Genomic DNA, 8,543 nt, shown 5'->3' on the forward strand with positions numbered 1-8,543 from the left:
GTACCGTGAATAGACATGTGCAGCGTGTACCGTGAATAGACATGTACAGCGTGTACCGTGAATAGACATGTGCAGCGTGTACCGTGAATAGACATGTACAGCGTGAATAGACATGTGCAGCGTGTGCCGTGAATAGACATGTGCAGCGTGTACCGTGATGAGACATGTGCAGCGTGTACCGTGAATATACATGTGGAGCGTGTACCGTGAATAGACATGTGCAGCGTGTACCGTGAATAGACATGTGCAGCGTGTACCGTGAATAGACATGTGCAGCGTGTACCGTGAATAGACATGTGCAGCGTGTACCGTGAATAGACATGTGCAGCGTGTACCGTGAATAGACATGTGCAGCGTGAATAGACATGTGCAGCGTGAATAGACATGTGCAGCGTGTACCGTGTACCGTGAATAGACATGTGCAGCGTGTACCGTGAATAGACATGTGCAGCGTGTACCGTGAATAGACATGTGCAGCGTGTACCATGAATAGACATGTGCAGCGTGTACCGTGAATAGACATGTGCAGCGTGTACCATGAATAGACATGTGCAGCATGTACCATGAATAGACATGTGCAGCGTGTACCATGAATAGACATGTGCAGCGTGTACCGTGAATAGACATGTGCAGCGTGTACCATGAATAGACATGTGCAGCGTGTACCGTGAATAGACATGTGCAGCGTGTACCGTGAATAGACATGTGCAGCGTGTACCATGAATAGACATGTGCAGCGTGTACCGTGAATAGACATGTGCAGCGTGTACCGTGAATAGACATGTGCAGCGTGTACCGTGAATAGACATGTGCAGCGTGTAGCGTGTACCGTGAATAGACATGTGCAGCGTGTACCGTGAATAGACATGTGCAGCGTGTACCGTGAATAGACATGTGCAGCGTGTACCGTGAATAGACATGTGCAGCGTGTAGCGTGTACCGTGAATAGACATGTGCAGCGTGTACCGTGAATAGACATGTACAGCGTGAATAGACATGTGCAGCGTGTACCGTGAATAGACATGTACAGCGTGAATAGACATGTGCAGCGTGTGCCGTGAATAGACATGTGCAGCGTGTACCGTGATGAGACATGTGCAGTGTGTACCGTGAATATACATGTGGAGCGTGTACCGTGAATAGACATGTGCAGCGTGTACCGTGAATAGACATGTGCAGCGTGTACCGTGAATAGACATGTGCAGCGTGTACCGTGAATAGACATGTGAAGCGTGTACCGTGAATAGACATGTGCAGCGTGTACCGTGAATAGACATGTGCAGCGTGTACCGTGAATAGACATGTGCAGCGTGTACCGTGAATAGACATGTGCAGCGTGTACCGTGAATAGACATGTGTAGCGTGTACCGTGAATAGACATGTGCAGCGTGTAGCGTGATGAGACATGTGCAGCGTGTACCGTGAATAGACATGTGTACCGTGAATAGACATGTGCAGCGTGTAGCGTGTACCGTGAATAGACATGTGCAGCGTGTACCGTGAATAGACATGTGCAGCGTGTACCATGAAAAGACATGTGCAGCGTGTACCGTGAATAGACATTAGCAGCGTGTACCGTGAATAGACATTAGCAGCGTGTACCGTGAATAGACATGTGCAGCATGTACCGTGATGAGACATGTGCAGCGTGTACCGTGAATAGACATGTGCAGCGTGTACCGTGAATAGACATGTGCAGCGTGTACCGTGAATAGACATGTGCAGCGTGTACCGTGAATAGACATGTGCAGCGTGTACCATGAATAGACATGTGCAGTGTGAATAGACATGTGCAGCGTGTACCGTGAATAGACATGTGCAGCGTGTACCATGAATAGGCATGTGCAGCGTGTACCGTGATGAGACATGTGCAGCGTGAATAGACATGTGCAGCGTGTAGCGTGTACCGTGAATAGACATGTGCAGCGTGTACCGTGAATAGACATGTGCAGCGTGTACCGTGAATAGACATGTGCAGCGTGTACCGTGAATAGACATGTGCAGCGTGTACCGTGAATAGACATGTGCAGCGTGTACCGTGAAAAGACATGTGCAGCGTGTAGCGTGTACCGTGAATAGACATGTGCAGCGTGTACCGTGAATAGACATGTACAGCGTGTACCGTGATGAGACATGTGCAGCGTGTACCGTGAATAGACATGTGCACCGTGTACCGTGAATAGACATGTGCAGCGTGTACCGTGTACCGTGAATAGACATGTGCAGCGTGTACCGTGAATAGACATGTGCAGCGTGTAGCGTGTACCGTGAATAGACATGTGCAGCGTGTACCGTGAATAGACATGTGCAGCGTGTACCGTGTAGCGTGAATAGACATGTGCAGCGTGTACCGTGAATAGACATGTACAGCGTGTACCGTGATGAGACATGTGCAGCGTGTACCGTGAATAGACATGTGTAGCGTGTACCGTGAATAGACATGTGCAGCGTGTACCGTGAATAGACATGTGCAGCGTGTACCGTGAATAGACATGTACAGCGTGAATAGACATGTGCAGCGTGTACTGTGAATATACATGTGCAGCGTGTACCGTGATGAGACATGTGCAGCGTGTACCGTGAATAGACATGTGGAGCGTGTACCGTGAATAGACATGTGCAGCGTGTACCGTGAATAGACATGTGCAGCGTGTAGCGTGAATAGACATGTGCAGCGTGTACCGTGACTAGACATGTGCAGCGTGTACCGTGAATAGACATGTGCAGCGTGTACCGTGAATAGACATGTGCAGCGTGTACCGTGAATAGACATGTGCAGCGTGAATAGACATGTGCAGCGTGTACCGTGAATAGACATGTGCAGCGTGTACCGTGAATAGACATGTGCAGCGTGTACCGTGAATAGACATGTGCAGCGTGTACCGTGAATAGACATGTGCAGCGTGTACCGTGAATAGACATGTGCAGCGTGTACCGTGAATAGACATGTGCAGCGTGTAGCGTGAATAGACATGTGCAGCGTGTACCGTGACTAGACATGTGCAGCGTGTACCATGAATAGACATGTGCAGCGTGTACCGTGAATAGACATGTGCAGCGTGTACCGTGAATAGACATGTGCAGCGTGAATAGACATGTGCAGCGTGTACCGTGAATAGACATGTGCAGCGTGTACCGTGAATAGACATGTGCAGCGTGTACCGTGAATAGACATGTGCAGCGTGTACCGTGAATAGACATGTGCAGCGTGTACCGTGAATAGACATGTGCAGCGTGTACCGTGAATAGAGATCTCCGCCAACGCATCGCAATGCCTTTAAAAGACACATTGTCGACATACCCACAGTCGGATAAATATATACATTTGCGATATTTTCTTATTTTATTGGACAGATAGAGAGGATGACAGTAGGGAAAGATAGAGGCTGGGTCAAAGGGCAGAAGCTAAACCTACACTGACACCGTAGACGTGTGGAGGCTGTGGTCTCAACGTTAGACCTGTCTGGTCACAGGTGCTTCCTAACAGGAGAGAAATCTGGTATGTGGTTCTAATCAAGATAGTGTATATATTAATAAACTTGAGCAGATGGTTTCCCCAGACACAGATTAAACCTGGACTAGACACAGAGTCCAGACACAGATTAAACCTGGACTAGACACAGAGTCCAGACACAGATTAAACCTGGACTAGACACAGAGTCCAGACACAGATTAAACCTGGACTAGACACAGAGTCCAGACACAGATTAAACCTGGACTAGACACAGAGTCCAGACACAGATTATACCGAGTCCTGGACTAAAAAACTTGGAGATTCTCTATAAATGGGTTTTAGCCCAGGACTAGGTGTAATCTGAGATGATTTAACTATTTGTAGTCCGAGCCTACACCTAAAGGCCTACAGTAGACATAGAAAAACAGATTTTAAATGTAGCCCAATTACTTTTATTCCAGTTTTTGTAGGTTTTATTTTAAGATGTCAAGTCATTGAATTATGTGATATTAGGCTACAGTAGTTGTTTGAAAGTGACATATATCAGGAGATAAAACCAATGACATATCACTTATCCAAACAGCTGCTCTCTGAGTATCACTGAACAGAACAGAACCATTTCTGTTTACATAAGACAAGTATTAGCCTTGTATCACCAGACAGAAATGTCATTATTTTCACCAATCTCTCTCCCAAAACGATTGACTCCGAAAAAACATACAATTTTGTTGTTGAACCCTAACAAAACAACACAAAGAAGGAAAACACAGAAACCAACCCATCCTGACTGACTGATGTTTTCTGTCCATTTCACCATACTTTCCAGCATCCGATTCGTTGTTGTATATATTTTTTAGAAGCAAATCCTCTTAGAATGCAGAGTAAATAGATCAGGATACAGTGGAGGATTAGGGTCTGCGCGCTGCTGTCAGATTAGTCCCGAGCGCAGCGCGTCGACAGCTCGTGACAAGGCCATGGCTGCTGTTCAGGAAAGGGGCTCGAGCTGCTCCGTTCGGCGCGCAGTGCTGCTGCCCGTGCTCACCGCTTAAAAATCGTTTGTTATATTGGCTTCCGTTCATGAATAAAAACCGTCGGCAGCCCGTAATCTCGACACATCCACACAGTAGCCTACACGGTACACAATACAATACTGTAGGCCACATCATCTGATAGACTATAGAGAGACCAAACATTCACTGCCTCAGCATGCCTAATGATAGTGGGGTTGACATATTTTAGTGTGCAACAAATACAAGGGACAGGCCTAAAAGTCATAAACACAAGATACAAAACCTCTTTAATACAGCAATATAATAGGCTAGTTTACAGTTTTGTATTAGGATACTGTAAAAGGTGACCAGGGTCAATCATGAAAAACAAAAAGCCTAATTACTGCACTGTTTTAAACGAGGCTGGGATTAAAGAACAATTCAATTAAATGGGCAGAAAATGTAAAACACAATTTTTCAGCAGGAGGGCTGGGTGAGAGAACTGAGATGGGGCTGTACAGGGCTAGGCCTATATAGCCTATACAACATTCTGTTAAAATAAAACCTACTAGCAAGACAGCATAATTATTGACATTTGACTTAGACTTAAATTCATAATTCTTAGGCTAATCACACATCAACATTTCAGAATAGAGCTAGATCAGTTATCAGATATATTTACAGAATACATTTGATTAAAAAAATGCATAAAAAAAGATGGAGTTTACAGTCGAGAAAGAAAAGGTCAAAGGCTGTTTTCAAACAAGACCAAAATGAATCACTTTCAGCTTCCCCGAGTCTTCGTTCACCTGAGAGGGGGGAAGAAAGAGGGGGGAAGAAAGAGGGGGGAAGAAAGAGGAGGGAAGAAAGAGGGCGGAAGAAAGAGGGGGGAAGAAAGAGGGGTAAAGATCGAGGGGGGAGAAAGAAGGGGGAAGAAAGAGGGGGGGAGAAAGAGGGGGGAGAAAGAGGGGGGGAGAAAGAGGGGTAAAGATCGAGGGGGGAGAAAGAAGGGGGAAGAAAGAGGGGGGGAGAAAGAGGGGGGGAAGAGGGGTAAAGAAAGAGGGGTAAAGAAAGAGGGGGGGAAGAGGGGCAAAGATCGAGGGGGGAGAAAGAAGGGGGAAGAAAGAGGGGGGGAGAAAGAGGGGGGAGAAAGAGGGGTAAAGAAAGAGGGGTAAAGAAAGAGGGGGGGAAGAGGGGTAAAGAAAGAGGGGGAAAGAAAGAGGGGTAAAGAAAGAGGGGGAAGAAAGAGGGGTAAAGAAAGAGGGGTAAAGAAAGAGGGGGAAGAAAGAGGGGTAAAGAAAGAGGGGTAAAGAAAGAGGGGTAAAGAAAGAGGGGTAAAGAAAGAGGGGTAAAGAAAGAGGGGTAAAGAAAGAGGGGTAAAGAAAGAGGGGGAAAGAAAGAGGGGTAAAGAAAGAGGGGGAAGAAAGAGGGGGAAAGAGGCAGGTTTACTTGAAGGTTTACTCAAACGGATCACATTCATGCTACGTCTAGGGTCTGTCTATTCAGTGCTTCAGCTATAGGTTCATTAAGGTTGTAAAATTCCCAACATTTCCAGGTTTTCCATAAGTCCTGGTTAGAAGACCCTCTGGATAACTTGTAACTGGTATTTCTAGAAAACATTGTAATTTGGGGAAAGTTACATGAATTATTTTACTGATCAAAATCATGTACAACCTTTGATGTAATAATCAACATGACCTACTCTAACATCTCTGTCAACCAGGATCAGTAAATCAACATGACCTACTCTAACATCTCTGTCAACCAGGATCAGTAAATCAACATTACCTACTCTAACATCTCTGTCAACCAGGATCAGTAAATCAACAGGACCTACTCTAACATCTCTGTCAACCAGGATCAGTAAATCAACATGACCTACTCTAACATCTCTGTCAACCAGGATCAGTAAATCAACATGACCTACTCTAACATCTCTGTCAACCAGGATCAGTAAATCAACATGACCTACTCTAACATCTCTGTCAACCAGGATCATTTCTGAAAGAGAGACAAAATGGAACACATGTGGTTTAGGCGAGCTGCACCGATGGTAAGCATGTTTAACATAATATAATAATATGCCATTTAGCACACTCTTTTATCCAAAGAGACATTTTATATATGGGTGGTCCCAGGAATCAAACCCACTACCCTGGTGTTACAAGCTCTGTGCTCTACCAACTGAGATAGATAGATACCCCCCCCCCCCCCCCACACACACACACACACACACACACACACACACACACACACACACACACACACACACACACACACACACACACACACACACACACACACACACACACACACACACACACACACACACACACACACACACAGGACTTCCCTCTCCTCCCCTCCCCTCTCCTCCTCTCTCCAAACCATTGTCACTCAGGGCGACCTCCCCGGCCTTGAGCCATGTGTTAATAGTGGTTATGATCGACATTAAAACCCTAACAACGGTAACTAGATACATATTTAAACAGCATTGTAAATTCTTCCTCCAACAGCCTACAGTCTGGATCCCTGAGTGACTGTGTGGTTCAGTGCCGAGACAATCTCCCGCTAACCGCCCCCAAACATGAATTATTACTACGACAAAGATGAAGAAGATGCGGAACGCGTCCCAAATGGCATCATATTCTCTATCTAGTGCACTACTGTAGACCAGAGCCCTATTCCCTATCTAGTGCACTACTGTAGACCAGAGCCCTATTCCCTATCTAGTGCACTATTATAGACCAGTGCACTACTGTAGACCAGAGCCCTATTCCCTATCTAGTGCACTACTATAGACCAGAGCCCTATTCCCTATATAATGCACTACTATAGACCAGAGCCCTATTCCCTATCTAGTGCTCTACTATAAACCAGAGCCCTATTCCCTATCTAGTGCACTACTGTAGACCAGAGCCCTATTCCCTATCTAGTGCACTACTGTAGACCAGAGCCCTATTCCCTATCTAGTGCTCTACTATAGACCAGAGTCCTATTCCCTATCTAGTGCACTACTGTAGACCAGAGCCCTATTCCCTATCTAGTGCACTACTGTAGACCAGAGCCCTATTCCCTATCTAGTGCACTACTATAGACCAGTGCACTACTATAGACGAGAGCCCTATTCCCTATCTAGTGCACTACTATAGACCAGAGTCCTACTCCCTATATAGTGCACTACTTTAGACCAGGGCCCTATTCCCTATATAGTGCACTACTATAGAACAGAGTCCTACTCCCTATATAGTGCACTACTTTAGAGCAGAGCCCTATTCCCTATATAATGCACTACTGTAGACCAGAGCCCTATTCCCTATATAATGCATTACTTTTGACAGGGCCCCATGGGATTCCCTATGGGCCTTGGTCAAAAGTAGTGTGTATATATACAGTGCTGTGAAAAAGTATTTGCCCCCTTCCTGATTTCTTATTTCTTTGCACATTTGTCACACTTAAATGTTTCAGATCATCAAACAAATGTTAATATTACACAAAGATAACCCAAGTAAACACACACACACACACACACACACACACACACACACACACACACACACACACACACACACACACACACACACACACACACACACACACACACACACACACACACACACACACACACACCTACCTACCTGTTTGTCTCCTTGGTCATGCCTGATCAGTGCTCAGTGTCCCGGTGTTTCTCTCCTCCAGTGGCCAGCTCCTGTTGGTCGGTCCTGCTCTGCTGATTAACCAATCACAAGAGAGACAATCAGAATGTGCAGAGATCTACAGGACCCAGCAGATGGCCAAGGTATCTACCAGTAGCAAGTAACCATCCTGGATGACCAAGGTATCTGCTCGTAGTAAGTAGCCATCCTGGATGGCCAAGGTATCTACCAGTAGTAAGTAGCCATCCTAGATGGCCAAGGTATCTGCTCGTAGTAAGTAGCCATCCTGGATGGCCAAGGTATCTACCAGTAGTAAGTAGCCATCCTGGATGGCCAAGGTATCTGCCAGTAGTAAGTAGCCATCCTGGATGGCCAAGGTATCTACCAGTAGTAAGTAGCCATCCTGGATGGCCAAGGTATCTACCAGTAGTAAGTAGCCATCCT

General features: G+C 46.0%; 1 long non-coding RNA gene across 1 annotated transcript; it reads right to left on the reverse strand.

Annotated features, from left to right (window-relative positions):
• Positions 1-4,732: 4,732 nt before the first annotated feature.
• LOC120037850 lies at positions 4,733-8,189 on the reverse strand. The gene is made up of 2 exons (XR_005474888.1): positions 8,082-8,189; positions 4,733-5,252 (listed from the first exon to the last, which is right to left on the reverse strand). It is a non-coding gene; the product is annotated as an uncharacterized LOC120037850 (long non-coding RNA).
• Between the last annotated feature and the right edge of the window lie 354 nt (positions 8,190-8,543).

Source organism: Salvelinus namaycush, unplaced genomic scaffold (genome assembly GCF_016432855.1).
Source record: "Salvelinus namaycush isolate Seneca unplaced genomic scaffold, SaNama_1.0 Scaffold1925, whole genome shotgun sequence".
NCBI classification, from domain to species: Eukaryota; Metazoa; Chordata; class Actinopteri; order Salmoniformes; family Salmonidae; genus Salvelinus; species Salvelinus namaycush.